The following is a 15407-nucleotide window of genomic DNA, read 5'->3' as shown; positions in this document are numbered from 1 at the left end:
TCTTTCATGTTTTTCTCTTCTTAAAAATTTTCAAAAATAAGTTCTTGGTGTTCATCTTGACATTCAAAGTGTTCTTGGTGTTCATCTTGACATTCATAAGTGTTCTTGCATACATCATTTGTCTTGATCCAAAATTTTCATGCATTGAGTCTTTTTGATGTTTTTCTCTCTCATCATTAAAATTCAAAAATCAAAAAAATATCTTTCCCTTATTCTTCTCATAAATTTCGAAAATTTGATTTGATTTAGTCAAAAAGTTTTTAAAATTTAATTGTTTCTTATAAGTCAAATTAAAATTTCAATTTCAAAACTCTATCTTTTTAAATCTTTTTTTTTCAAAAATCAAATATTTTTCATTTTTCTTTCATAATTTTCGAAAATTTCAAATTGATTTTCAAAAAAATCTTTTTCTTATTTTTGTTTCATATTTTTGAATTCATTTCTAACTTTTAATATTTTGATTCAAAAATCTCAAGTTGTTACTTGCCTATTAAGAAAGGTTCATTCTTTAAATTTTAAAATCCTATCTTTTAGTTTTTTGTTAGTCAAGTAATCAACTTTAATTTTCAAAAATAAAATCTTTTTAATTTCCTTTTTAAATTTTTTTCAAAATAAATTTCAATCATATCTTTTTCAATTCCAATCATATCTTTTTCAATTTCAATTATATCTTTTTCAAAATCAATTTCAAAATCTCTTCTAACCTCTTATCTTTTCAAAATTGGTCTTCAAATCTTTTTCAAACTAATCCTATCTTTTTGTTTGATTCTTATCTTTTTCAAAACTACTTAACTAATTCTCTCTCTAATTTTCGAAAATCACCTTCCTCTTTTTCAAAATTCCTTTTTAATTAACTAATTGTTTTAAATTTTAATTTGATTTTATTTTATTTTTCTTTTAAATTTTCGAATTTTAACTTTAATTTTAAATTGAAAATAAAAATATTTTTATTTTATTTTATTTTATTTTCAAATTCTTCTCTCTCACCTCCTCCTAATTATTTATTTATCTACTAACACTTCTCTTCTTCTTAAAAATTTGAACCCTCTCTCTCTTTATGTGTTCGAATTTCTTTTCTTCTTCTACTCACATAAAGGAATCTCTATACTGTGACATAGAGGATTCCTCTTCTTTTCTGTTTTCTTCTTTTTCATATGAGCAGGAAAAAGGATAAGAACATTCTTGTTGAAGCTGATCCTGAACCTGAAAGGACTCTGAAGAGGAAGCTAAGGGAAGCTAAAGCACAACTCTCTGGAGAAAATCTGACAGAAATTTTCAAAAAAGAAGGAGACATGGCCGAAAATAATAACAATGCAAGGAAGATGCTTGGTGACTTTACTGTACCAAATTCCAATTTACATGGAAGAAGCATCTCAATCCCTGCCATTGGAGCAAACAATTTTGAGCTAAAGCCTCAATTAGTTTCTCTGATGCAACAGAACTGCAAGTTTCATGGACTTCCAACAGAAGATCCGTTTCAGTTCTTAACTGAATTCTTGCAGATCTGTGATACTGTTAAGACCAATGGGGTTGACCCCAAGGTCTACAGGCTTATGCTTTTCCCGTTTGCTATAAGAGATAGAGCTAGAATATGGTTGGACTCTCAACCTAAAGATAGCCTAAACTCTTGGGATAAGCTGATCACAGCTTTCTTAGCCAAGTTCTTTCCTCCTCAAAAGCTTAGCAAGCTTAGAGTGGATGTTCAAACCTTCAAACAAAAAGAAGGTGAATCCCTCTATGAAGCTTGGGAGAGATACAAGCAACTGACCAAAAAGTGTCCTTCTGACATGCTTTCAGAATGGACCATCCTGGATATATTCTATGATGGTCTGTCTGAATTATCAAAGATGTCATTGGACAATTCTGCAGGTGGATCCATTCACCTAAAGAAAACGCCTGCAGAAGCTCAGGAACTCATTGACATGGTTGCAAATAACCGGTTTATGTACACTTCTGAAAGAAATCCTGTGAGTAATGGGACACCTCAGAGGAAGGGATTTCTTGAAATTGATACTCTGAATGCCATATTGGCCCAGAATAAAATATTGACCCAGCAAGTCAATATGATTTCTCAGAGTCTGAATGGATTGCAAGCTGCATCCAACAGTACTCAAGAGGCATCTTCTGAAGAAGAAGCTTATGATCCTGAGAATCCTGCAATAGCAGAGGTGAATTATATGGGGGAACCCTATGGAAACACCTATAATCCCTCATGGAAAAATCATCCAAATTTCTCATGGAAGGATCAACAAAAGCCTCAACAAGGCTTTAATAATGGTGGAAGAAACAGGTTCAGCACTAGCAAACCTTTTCCATCATCCACTCAGCAAAAGACAGAGAATTCTGAGCAGAATCCATCTAGACCATCGAGATTCCATTGAATCTTCTTTTACCATTCATGAGCTCTGATGACTATTTATCTTCTGAAGAAGATGAAGACATTGCTGAAGAGCAAGTTGCTCAATATTTAGGAGCAATCATGAAGCTGAATGCCAAATTATTTGGTAATGAGACTTGGGAGGATGAACCTCCATTGCTCATCAAGGAACTAAATGCCTTGGCTCAGCAAACTCTACCTCAAAAGAAACAGGATCCTGGTAAATTCCTAATTCCCTGTAACATAGGCACCATGACATTTGAGAAAGCTTTGTGTGACCTGAGGTCAGGAATAAACTTAATGCCACTCTCTGTAATGGAGAAACTTGGGATCTTTGAGGTGCAAGCTGCCAGAATCTCATTAAAGATGGCAGATAACTCAAGAAAACAGGCTTATGGACAAGTAGAGGACGTGCTAGTAAAGGTTGAAGGCCTTTACATCCCTGCTGATTTCATAATCCTAGACACTGGGAAGGATGAGGATGAATCCATCATCCTTGGAAGACCTTTCCTAGCCACAGCAAGAACTGTAAATGATGTGGACAGAGGAGAATTGGTCCTTAAACTGAATGAGGACAACCTTGTGTTTAAAACTCAAGGATCTCCTTCTGTAACCATGGAGAGTAAGCATGAAAAGCTTCTCTCACTGCAGAGTCAACCAAAGCCCCCACAGTCAAACTCTATGTTTGGTGTTGGGAGGCCACAACCAAACTCTAAGTTTGGTGTTGAATCCCCACATTCAAACTCTAAGTTTGGTGTTGGGAGGTTCCAAATAATGCTCTGAATATCTGTGAGGCTCCATGAGAGCTCACTGTCAAGCTATTGACATTAAAGAAGCGCTTGTTAGGAGGCAACCCAATGTTATTTAATTATATCTATTTAATTTTTATTTTTATTTTGTGATTTATTAGGTTGATGATCATGTGAAGTCACAAAAACTAATGAAAAATCAAAAAATAAAATGAAAAACAGCCTTAAGAAAAGCACACCCTGGAGGAAGAGCATTCTGGCGTTTAAACGCCAGAAACAAGCATCTGTCTGGCGTTTAACGCCAGAAACAAGCATCAAGCTGCCGTTAAATGCCAGAAACAAGCACCAGACTGGCGTTTAACGCCAGAACAGAGCATGGAAGTGGCGTTAAACGCCAGAAACAAGCACCAAGCTAGCGTTTAACGCCAGATATGCATACTAAGGGCGTTTTACACGCCTAATTGGAGCAGGGATGTTAAATCCTTGATCCCTCAGGATCTGTGGACCCCACAGGATTTCCCACAGGATCTGTGGACCCCACAGGATCCCCACCTACCCTAACTATCTCTCTTCACACCTTTTTATAACCCTCTTCCCCAAATACCCTTCAACAATCACCTCAATCACTTAAATTCAAACAATTCACAAACCTCCATCTCCTCTATTTTCTTCTTCTTCTACTCACTTCTTTCTTTTTTTTGCTCAGGGATGAGCAAACCTTTTAAGTTTGGTGTGGTAAAAGCATTGCTTTTTGTTTTTCCATAACCATCAATGGCACCTAAGGCCAGAGAAACCTCAAGAAGGAGGAAAGGGAAGACAAAAGCTTCCACCTCCGAGTCATGGAAGATGAAGGGATTCATCTCAAGGGTCCAGAGCTCAGTAGTAGAGCATTTGACTGCACAACAAGAGAGCCCACTCATGGACCTCAACAAGAGCTATGAGGGAGGAGCAACAAAGGCAAGGAGGAGACATAGAGGAGCTCAAGAGCACCATTGGTTCTTCAAGAAGAGGAAGATGCCACCCTCACTAAGGTGGACCCGTTTCTTAATCTCCTTGTTCTTATTTCTCTGTTTTTTCGTTTACTATGCTTTATGTTTATGTTTGTGTCTTATTACATGATCATTAGTATTTAAGTGTCTATGCCTTAAAGTTATGAATGTCCTATGAATCCATCACCTCTCTTAAATGAAAAATGTTTTAATTACAAAAGAACAAGAAGTACATGAGTTTCAAATTCATCCTTGAAATTAGTTTAATTATTTTGATGTAGTGACAATACTTTCTGTTCTCTGAATGAATGCTTGAACAGTGCATATGTCTTTTGAATTTGTTGTTTATGAATGTTAAATATGTTGGCTCTTGAAAGAATGATGAAAAAGGAGACATGTTATCTGATAATCTAAAAAATCATAAAAATGATTCTTGAAGCAAGAAAAAGCAGTGAATACAAAAGCTTGGGGAAAAAAAAAGGAAAAAAAATGTCAAAAAAAAAATAGAAAGAAAAAGAAAAAGCAAGCAGAAAAAGCCAAAAGCTCTTTAAACCAAAAGGCAAGAGCAAAAAGCCAATAGCCCTTAAAACCAAAAGGAAAGGGTAATAAAAAGGATCCAAGGCTTTGAGCATCAGTGGATAGGAGGGCCTAAAGGAATAAAATCCTGGCCTAAGCGGCTAAACCAAGTTGTCCCTAATCATATGCTTGTGGCGTGAAGGTGTCAAGTGAAAACTTGAGACTAAGCGGTTAAAGTCGAGGTCCATAGCAAAAAGAAAAGTGTGCTTAAGAACCCTGGACATCTTTAATTAGGGACTCTAGCAAAGCTGAGTCACAATCTAAAAAGGTTCACCCAATTATGTGTCTGTGGCATTTATGTATTCGTTGGTAATACTGGAAAACAAAGTGCTTAAGGCCAGGGCCAAGACTCATAAAGTAGCTGTGTTCAAGAATCAACATACTGAACTAGGAGAATCAATAACACTATCTGAATTCTGAGTTTCTATAGATGCCAATCATTATGAACTTCAATGGATAAAGTGAGATGCCAAAACTATTCAAGAGGCAAAAAGCTACTAGTCCCGCTCATCTAATTGGAACTAAGTTTCATTGATATTTGAAATTTATAGTATATTCTCTTCTTTTTATCCTATTTGATTTTCAGTTGCTTGAGGACAAGCAACAATCTAAGTTTGGTGTTGTGATGAGCGAATAATTTATACGCTTTTTGGCATTGTTTTTATATAGTTTTTAGTATAATTTAGTTAATTTTTAGTATATTTTTATTAGTTTTTAAATAAAAATCACATTTCTGGACTTTACTATGAGTTTGTGTGTTTTTCTATGATTTCAGGTACTTTCTGGCTGAAATTGAGGGACTTGAGCAAAAATCAGATTCAGAGGCTGAAGAAGGACTGCAGATGCTGTTGGATTCTGACCTCTCTGAACTCAGAGTGGATTTTCTGGAGCTACAGAAGTCCAAATGGCGCGCTCTCAATTGCGTTGGAAAGTAGACATCCAGGGCTTTCCAGCAATATATAATAGTCTATACTTTGTCTGATTTTAGATGACGCAAACTGGCGTTCAACGCCAGCTTTCTGCCCTATTCTGGAGTTAAACGCCAGAAATAGCTTACAAACTGGCGTTTAACTCCAAGAAAGACCTCTGCACGTGAAAGCTTCAATGTTCAGCCCAAGCACACACCAAGTGGACCCGGAAGTGGATTTCTGCATCATTTACTCATTTCTGTAACCCTAGTAACTAGTTTAGTATAAATAGAACTTTTTACTATCATGTTAGGCATCAGATCTTTGATTAATCTTATGTTATCTTAGACCTTTATGGGGGCTGGCCATTCGGCCATGCCTGGACCATCATCACTTATGTATTTTCAACGGTAGAGTTTCTACACACCATAGATTAAGGTGTGGAGCTCTGCTGTTCCTCATGAATTAATGCAAAGTACTATTGTTTTTCTATTCAATTCACGCCTATTTCTTCTCTAAGATATTCATTCGCACACAAGAACATGATGATTGTGATTATTATGTGACGCTCATCACCATTCTCACTTATGAACGCGTGCCTGACAACCATTTCCATTCTACATGCAAATAAGCTTGAATGTGTATCTCTTAGCCTCCAGATCGTGAGATCAGAGTCTTCGTGGTATAGGCTAGAATTATGGTATTTGAGATCGGAGTCACTATCTGTGGTATTGATAGATCTGGAAAAGCTCAGCGGATGCTGGGCGTAGTGACAGACGTAAAAGGATTACTGAATCCTATTCCAGTATGATCGAGAACCGACAGATGATTAGCCGTGCAGTGATAGCGCATTTTGGACCATTTTCACTGAGAGGATGGGATGTAGCCATTGACAACTGTGATGCCCTACATACAGCTTGCCATGAAAAAGAGTAAGGAATGATTGGATGAAGACAGCAGGAAAGCAGAGGTTCAGGAGGAACGAAACCATCTCTATACGCTTATCTGAAATTCTCACCAATGAATTATATAAGTATCTCTATCCTATTTTATATTTTAATTATATTTTAATTATCAAATCTCTATAAACAATCTCCGTGGGATCAACCCTTACTCACGTAAGGTTTATTACTTGGACGACCCAGTGCACTTGCTGGTTAGTTGTGCGAAGTTGTGATAATGAACTAAGATTATGAACGTGCGTATTAAGTTTTTACCGCCGTTACCAAGGAATGAATGATCACGATTTTCCCACACCAGAACACAAGAGGAGAAAACCTAAACCCTTGTTCTTGATTTCAATTCACCACAACTTCTAATCCGAAGCTCCGATCGCCGCACCGTTTGCAGCCACGTGACCACCGCATCGAGCTCTTTAAATCCATTAGAACAATTTGGTAGGTAAGCCTCATTTCTTCACCCAACTTCTCACCCCTTGATTTCAAAAATTTTGAGCCATATTGTGTTGAATTTTTTTTAAATTTTGATATTTAGGATCAAATTAACCTTATGAACTTGCTCGGTCTTATCCTAAACTTCTGTTGGTAAGGTGATGAACCTCTAACTCTTGTGAAATTATTGATATAGCAAACTATATGTTGATTTAGTGATGTTTATATGGTATTAGATTAAATTATGTGTTTTGGAGACAAATTGATGGAATTGGGAGGTTGGAAGTGAACATTGGAATCTTGAATTTGATCTTGGTGGCTGGGAATTTTCATTTGGTGTGCGTTTTAGGTTGTGGACCTTGTAGAACGTTGGTATTAGAGGCATTCCGAGCTTAGGGAGGAATCGGCTATGGTATGATTTTTGTTTCTCGTAGATAATATATAATGTAATTTGAAAACTTAGGCTAATTGACCGTAGGATAGGTTGAATGTTGTTGACTTGCTAATGTTAGTAGTTTTGGTAAAATATTGAGTTTTTTATGAGCTTGTGATGATGATTGACGAGGATGATGAGTATGAGTTGTGATGTTGATATATACATATATGTGATGTGTTGTTTATAATGTGGAATGTTTCGAAGGAAATTGATACAATGGAGTATTGGTATGTTGTGGAAGAGATGGAATAGATATCGAATTGTTTTGGTCATAATTGATGTGGTTTGAAGTGTGAAACTTTGGGTTGAGTGAGGTTTTTGGTAAAAATAGAGGTTTGGTGATTTTAGTAAAAACTTAATTTTTGACCAAACTTCAGCAATCCATAACTCGGCTTTCGGACCCTTAAACCTTGTCAAACTTATTTCAAATGAAAATTGGGTCCGTGAAGTTTATGCCGTTCAAAAAATGGACTAAAAATGATTTTTAACAGAAAAGTTATGAGCGTCAGAAGTTTGGTTTGCAAAAGTGATTTTTGCAGAACTTAACAGCTTTTTACCATTTTGAAGGGCATGCGTACGCGAACACACAAGTGACGCGGACCCTGGGCAGACACCCCGCGTATGCGTGAGTATGCATGCGTACGCAGAAATGGGAGATTTACAGTCTCACATACGCGGGCAGTACCACGTGACGTGGGATGGCTTCCTTGTCCAAGGGGCTCGCATACGCGGACACAGGTCATGTACGTGAGATGAGCAAAAGACACCCCTGCGTATGCGAAACATGGCATGCATACCCAAAATCCCTGTTTTTGGGAAAAATGTATTTTTCATTATTTCAACCTGTTTTCTAACTTCTAAACCTCTATATTTACCTTCTAAGCTCATGTACCTAGTCCCTAATAATAGGAAGAGTGGTGAACTTAGAGAAAATGTTACTTGGTAGTAAAGAAAGATTTTGAAAGTAATGATTTATGTTTGAAAAGTGCTAAAATGATGAATACGTGATGGATGACAGCTGTAATGATAACGATTAATTGCATTTGAATGACTATATGGCTTATTGCACTTATATTATTTGAGATACGAGTTTTTTTTGGGTAGATGCAGTGACTAGCCACCACTCGCTCCAGGTTGAGACTCAATACTCTGTTGACACTACGTCGCAAGATGTAGCCAGACACTTTAGCTCCTCGAAAATTCTCCCAATGAGATGGAAATTTGATGATATATATATATGCATAAAGTCTTGGGAATACGCGCACGGAGGAACTGTCTAGGGTTAGCTACACGACATGTCGGGTTCAGCTATATAACCGACAAACGAGACTCATCAGCCATAGGGCAGACATACATCATATGCATTTTTCTATTTTGTTTGAGTGTGCATTACTTGGGTTTGCCTATTTGATTATCTATGCTTATTTGCTATATGTTCTACCTGCTGTAACTGCATTCTATCTGTGTTTTCTTTGTCTGTATTGTATGTCAATATAATTGAGAGATCCCTTGTCTGGTGGAGGAGTGACGAGAGTAGTTCCACCTGTGTTTTGAAGGGTTGGAGGAGGCAAAAGTGAAGTGTTGAGTTACGGTTAGATTCAGAATTTGAAAACCTTAGATAGTTTACCTAATATTTGGTTTAGTTTATCCATTAAGTTTAATTCTGAGTATCGGAGTTCTAGGATTGCCTCTGGCTTTTTCAGAACCTTATATATTCTGTACGTTTGCACCTTTACCATGCTGAGAACGCCAGGTTCTCATTCCATACATATATTGTTGTTTTCAGATGCAGGTCAAGAGGCACCTCGCTAGGCGTTTGGAGTTTCCTGTGCAAGCGGTGTTTGGCTTTTGGGATTGTTGTATTTTGTGTTTATGTTATGTGTGTGTGTGTGTCTGTGTATATATATAGACTTTTCTTCTGTATAGGTTTTATGTTTGTCCTTCTTAGAGCCTACTTTGCAGAAACAGGTGTTTGATCTTCTATTTTGGGATACTTTTGGGTTGTATTTATATGTATGTAAATATTCCCCCGCCAGCCTTGGCTCCACAAGTCGAGTTTGGCGCTTGATATTTTGTATCTTTGACATTCTGCTATATATATATATATATATATATATATATATATATATATATTTTTTTTTTTTTTTTCTCCTTCTATCCGAGTATTCTTTTATGTGTGCGACGCACTTTTCTTTTTACGGTTTGCTTAAACTTTCCTTCAAGGCTCCTCGTTATGAACTTCCTTGCAACTAATACAATGTATATATTTTTATTTTAGAAGTCGTAATATCTCACCATCTCTGTTTTATGACTTAAGCATAAAGCTCTGTGTGGTAGGGTGTTACATATGACATTGTTGGCCAATATAAGCTGCATTGGAGAACGTTTGCAGTGATTCTATTTCCACCAAAATGGCCACCATATTTAGAACTGTGGCAATGCCATAAAACCTCTTTCGTTTCTTCCTCTGGGATGCATATTTGGATTATGCTATCTGAATATCTCTTAAACAAATATGGCTCCTCCCACATCAAGTAGCGAGCATCATATTGCAACTTCTTTCTTTGGTGCCGAGTGAGCTCCTCTGGAATGCATTTTCTAGCCTTGTAATTAACCATATGCGCAAGCCATGAAGCCTTGTGTATAACAAGAAGTTACTCATCAAAAAATCCTTTATTCATAGGAATTCGCTCAATAGGGGCTTTTAAAGGTTCAATTCTTGAGAGATGGTCAGCCACTTGATTTTCAAAACCTTTCCTATCTCTAATTTCAATATCAAATTCTTGCAAGAGAAGCACCCACCTAATTAGCCTTGGTTTAGCATCCTGCTTGGTCAAAAGAAACTTAAGAGTAGAGTGATCAGTGTAGACAATACTTTTAAACCAAATAAATAAGATCTAAATTTATCAAAAGTAAAAACCACAGCTAAAAGCTCTTTCACTATTGTGGTGTAAGTTTTTTAGGCATCATTTAAAACATGACTTACATAATAAATGACATGTAAAACCTTTTCTTGTCTTTTCCCAAGACAGCACCAATCGCAAAATCACTTGCATCACACATAAGTTCAAAAGGTAAAGCCAATTTGGTGGAGCAATTATAGAGGCAGATACAAGCTTGGCTTTAATTGTTTCAAAGGCATGCAAATAATCATTATCAAATTAAAAGGAACATCAGTGATCGAAAGATTTCTCAATGGTTTAGCAATTTTGGAAAAATCCTTTATAAATCTCCTGTAAAATCCAGCATGACCAAGAAAACTCCTTATGGCTTTGACACTTACAGGGGATGGTAATTTCTCAATTACCTCTACCTTGGCCTTGTCAACCTCTATGCATTTGTTTGAGATCCGATGACCAAGAACAATTCCTTCGATTATCATGAAGTGGCATTTTTTTCAATTTATGACAAGGTTTGTCTCTTGACACTTCCTCAAAACTAAGGATACATATTGCAAGCAAGCATTAAAAGAATCACTAAAAACATAGAAATCATCCATAAGTACCTCATTGAATTTTTCTACCATGTCAAAAAAAATAGAAAGCATGCACTTTTAAAAAGTGGCAGGACCAATGGCGGATCAAGGGGGGCCTAAGGTGGCCATGGTCCCCCCCCCCCATTTTTTTTTAAAAAAAAAGTAGTATTATTAGTTTATTATTATTATATAATTAATATATTATACACTAAAAAAATACATGTTAGTAATTTAATATGTATAAATTATAATGTGTATTATAATATATTAGTAGTAAATAAAAAATAAATTTAAAAAACAATAAAAGCTTATAAATATATAAATAATTGAAAAGTTATTAAAATATATTGGTTTGGATTAATGTAAAAAATTAACAACTATAAAAAAGAATTTTATTTTGACTTTTTTCTATGACAACAATAACAATTGAATAGACTTTTTAAACAATAAAAATTATTAAAATAAAATAAAAAAATAAATTTTTAACAGATTATATGATTGTATATGTTGAAAAAGAGAATGCTTCAAAATTTATTCCAGATAGTAAATTGATCATTTTAGTTATATGAAATATCGCAGAACAAAATTAAAAATACCAAAACTTAAAAGTATGTAGTTGAATGTTGATTTTTATATAATATAATTATTAATTTTGACCTATATACTATAAATTATATTTTATTGACTTTTTATTATATTATATTTTAATTTATTTTATATTTAATTTGGCCTCCCTCTTATAAAATTTCTGGATCCGCCACTGGGCAGGACCATTGTAAAGCCCGAAAAGCATGCGGTAGTAGGCAAAGATACCAAACAAACACGTGAATGTCATCTTCTCTTGGTCTGCTGGTTCTACTGCAATTTGATTGTACTCGGAATAGCCATCGAAGAAACAATAGAAAGTGTGTCCCGCCAATCTTTGTAGCATCTGATCAATAAAAAGCAAGGGAAAATGATCCTTCCTAGTGGAATTGTTGAGCCTCTTATAGTTAATGCACTTGCGCCATCCTTTACTGGTTCTACTAGGAATAAGCTCATTCTTTTCTTTGGTGATCACTGTGACTCTGCCTTTCTTTGGAACAACTTGAACTGAGCCCACCTATAGATTATCAGAATTTGGGTAACTTATTTCCACATCCCATAACTTCATGATGGTCCACCCAAGAGTTATTTTAATTCAAGCTTGGGTGGCCCCTCCTCCTTGTCAGAGGCTAAAATAGCTTTATTTTGTGGGCTGGACAATTTTTTTCATCACCCACGTGGCCTTCTTCAGGGGAATCCTCCAAGGAATTATTTAGCTCTTCCTTTTCTAAGATTTCTTGCACCAAAGGATCAATTAAGTCAATTTTCATGCAATCCTCTGAGTCATTAGGATGTTGTATGGCGTTGAAGATGTTGAGAACAATGTGCTCATCATGAACTCTTAAAGTGAGCTCTCCTTTTTGCACATTAATTAAATCTCTCCTAGTGGCAAAGAATGGCCTCCCCAATATTATGGAGGTATTTTCATCCTCCTCCATGTCAAGAATAACAAAGTCAGCAGAGAATATGAATTTTACCACTTTCACCAAAAAAATTTTCAACTACTCCATATGGCAATTTAATGGAATGGTCAGCTAATTAGAGAGATTCTTGTTGATTTTACTTCTTCAATATGCTATTTTTCATCAAAGAAAGAAGAATTAAATTAATGCTAGCTCCCAAACCAGAGAGAGCTCTTTCTATAGTGATTTCACTAATGGTGCAAGGAACTAAGAAGCTCCTAGGATCTTTCAATTTTTGGGGGAAATTTTTTTAAATTATTGCACTACATTCTTTTGTGAGAACCACTATTTCATCCTCTTTTCAATTCCTCTTCTTTGCTATGAACTCCTTCATAAATTTGGCATAAAGAGGTATTTGTTCCAAGGCCTCAGCAAAAGAGATATTGATTTTCAATTTTCAAAACACTTCCTTGAACTTAGCGAATTGCTTGTCCTTGTTCTCCTTTTGTAACCTTTGAGGGAATGGGAGTTTGGGCTCATACTCTTTCACTTTTGCCTTCTCTGATGCTTTCCCTTTTTGATCTTGAATTGGAGAATCAGTGGCTTGTGTATCGTGTGAGATGGAATCCTCTACGGCTTCCTCAAATTGCTTGTTGTTGGCATCTTCCATGGCTTCTTTTCCTACCACCGTACCACTTTTCAAATTAATAGTGTTGTACTCTTCTCTTTGATTTGGAATTGTGTCACTGGAAAAAGTATTTGTGGGTTTTTCAATAAATTGCTTTGCAAGTTGAACTACTTTCACCTCTAGGTTCCTGATGAAGGCCTCTTGGTTCTTAAAAGTGGCTTTGGTTTCTTGCATAAGGTTGGAGATTTCTTTCATAAAATTGGTGCTTCTTTGGATAAATACGGATGTATGTTAGGTGAATTTCTCTAAGGAATTTTCCAGAATGGTGGTCCTTTATGGATTTTATAGTGGTTGTGTGGGAGGTGTTTGTGAAGGGTGATGGTTGTTAAAGGTATTGAAATTATTGGTTCTTTGATTTTGATTTCCCAGCCAAAGTTAGGGTAGTTCCTCCATCCAGAGTTGTAGGTTTTGGAAAAAAGGGTCATTGTGTGGTCTAGAGGAATTTTTCATGTAATTAACTTGCTCAATGTGTGGTCTAGAAGAATTTTCCATGTAATTAACTTGCTCACTAGAGGAATTTTCCATGTGTGATCTAGGGGGTTGATCTTGATTGAAAGGATCAGAAATTTCACTTTGATGGCCCTCATAGGTAAGACCTTGGGTTCCTATGGCAGAAACTTGCAAGTGTCCTAGTTGCTTGTTGATTGCATTGATTTCTTAATACATAGCCTTGTTTTGTGCCAAAAGAGTGTCCAAAGTATCTTACCCCAACACGATTCTCTTCATTGTTCGTTCAGAGTAGTACAAATATTGAATGTTAGCCACAATCTAAACCAAATCCAAGGCTTCTTCAATGGTCTTCATATGCATGGATCCTCCAGCTAAGGAATCCAATAAAGTCCTAGAAGCGGGGATGAGCCCATCATAGAATATTTGTAGTAGCACCCAATCAGCAAACATATCTTAGAGCCACTTTCTCAATTATTCTTTGTACCTTTCCCAAACTTCATAGAGAGATTTTCTATCTTTCTGGGTAAAATTCTGGATATCATGTCGCAGCTTTGCCAACCTCTGTGGTAGAAAAAATTTGGTTAAGAACTTATTGACCAAAACATTCCATGTTGCAATGCTCTCCTTTGCTTGAGTTTCAAGCCACTGCTTGGCTCGGTCCGTTACAGAGAATAAGAATAACATCAAGCGATATGTTTCAGTAGAGATACCATTGGATTTAACTGTGTCACATATTTGTAGGAAGCTAGAGATGAACAAATTGAGATCTTCTTGAGAGCTCTCACTAAATTGGCAATTTTGTTGCGCCAAAGTGATGAGTTGAGACTTCAACTCAAAGTTGTTTGCCTCTATAGTGGGCCTCACTATGATACTCCCAAAACTATTGCTTGTGGGGGTAACAAAGTCTCCAAGAGTCCTCCTAGTATTGGTATTGTTGTTGTTGTTTGCCATGCTTTCTGGCTCAAGCTTGCCTTGAATTTCCTCCTCTTGAATTTTAGATTTTTTTTTCCTTAATTGCTGAAGAGTTATCTCAATTTCTGGATCAAACAAGAGGGGTTCTTTGTCTTTGTTTTGTTGCATGAAAAAGCAAGGAAAAGCAAAAAGAAAAGGTAGAATTTCCAACATCACAGTGAGGGAAATTTCGGGTAAGATGGAAAATTAAAAAGACAGAAAAATAAAGTTCCAGGTAATTTAAAATTAGCATCCAAGTTCGGATACCTTGCTTGTTGTGGTTGAAGGATAAGATCAGGTGCTCCTTGCTCAAGAAAGGTGATCCTTTGAGGTTCCACCATATGATCATCACCTGCAGTGCTCAGAGCTATTTTGCAGTCCCAACAGAAGAGTAAGGTAATTCTTCGTTAAATGAAGATTCTAAATCACTCTCGGATTGAACTAGTGTTTTGGAAGGTCCCTCAAAAGAGGTCGATGCATTAGCCATATAATCCAACTGATGCCTAGCTTGCTGAATGTGAAGTAAAGTTCTTTCAAGTTCAGGATCAAATTCGGCTAAACTAGGATCTGGTTGTGACCGAGTCACTTAACTTGGAAACCATAAGCTCATTGATAATGGAAAAATTTTACTTCTTCCGTTTTAACTACCGGCAAGTGCACCGGGTCGTATCAAGTAATAAAACTCACAAGAGTGAGGTTGATCCCACGAGGATTAACAGATTAAGCAAGCAATAGTTGATTAATTATTCTAGTTAGACGATTCAATTTTGAATGATAAGCAACAAGAAAAGTAAATGTAATGAAAGTAAAGGAAAGCAATAGAGTGCAAGAAAAGTAAATGACAAGAAATTAAAGTGCTAAAAATTAAAGTGCAAGAATGTAAATTGCAAGGAATGGAAAGTACAAGAAAGTAAAGTGCAAGAAAGGAAA

General features: G+C 36.1%; 1 non-coding gene across 1 annotated transcript; it reads right to left on the bottom strand.

The window, feature by feature from the left end:
• Window positions 1-1685: 1685 nt before the first annotated feature.
• Window positions 1686-1793, bottom strand: LOC112787327 (small nucleolar RNA R71). The gene has a single exon (XR_003194746.1). It is a non-coding gene; the product is annotated as a small nucleolar RNA R71 (small nucleolar RNA).
• Window positions 1794-15407: the final 13614 nt, after the last annotated feature.

This window comes from Arachis hypogaea, chromosome 20 (genome assembly GCF_003086295.3).
Source record: "Arachis hypogaea cultivar Tifrunner chromosome 20, arahy.Tifrunner.gnm2.J5K5, whole genome shotgun sequence".
Taxonomy (NCBI): domain Eukaryota; kingdom Viridiplantae; phylum Streptophyta; class Magnoliopsida; order Fabales; family Fabaceae; genus Arachis; species Arachis hypogaea.
The sequence above is the reverse complement of the archived record's forward strand: the minus strand, read 5'-3'. Positions and strand labels throughout refer to the sequence as shown.